Here is a 543-nt window from a genome sequence, read left to right on the forward strand (position 1 = left end):
TCCTCTGAAAAGAATTGATTATTTTTAAACAGGCAATTAACTTGGTTGAACTCAATGGCAAAATTGTCTCCTTTGCAATGGGGAGTAGCTCAACTTTTAGTTCGGTTCTTTTAGTATTACCTGTGCATGAATAGTTCAGTTATCAGCCAGAGATTTGAGCAGAGTTTATATACAAAATTTGAGAATCCCCTCTCTGGCTCTCTTTTCTGTTATTTCCCCTTTTACTCTCAAGAGGGCCGTGGTTGTTCTGAACCCTCGATTCTTTCTTCAAGCCAGCAAGACTGTAGATTTACACTGGAGGTTTAGCTGTCCTGCATGGTGGAGACTGAGACCTGACCTTAGGCTAAAAGTGGTTCAAACAAACAAACCATCAGGAAATCACACAGTATGGTGCCCTTCCTCCAGTTATTGACCCTCCTCCAGTTTCCACCTGCTTTTGGTCACTTTTGGTACCTTTAAGAAGTTGGTTTTTAAAGAAGTGTTTTTCCCAAAACTTATAGTTTTCATTTGCTAAAGAGCTGGTCCAATAGGAACTATTTGGCT

The sequence above is a fragment of the Propithecus coquereli genome, unplaced genomic scaffold, assembly GCF_000956105.1.
Source record: "Propithecus coquereli isolate 6110/MARCELLA unplaced genomic scaffold, Pcoq_1.0 Scaffold152, whole genome shotgun sequence".
Classification (NCBI taxonomy): Eukaryota; Metazoa; Chordata; class Mammalia; order Primates; family Indriidae; genus Propithecus; species Propithecus coquereli.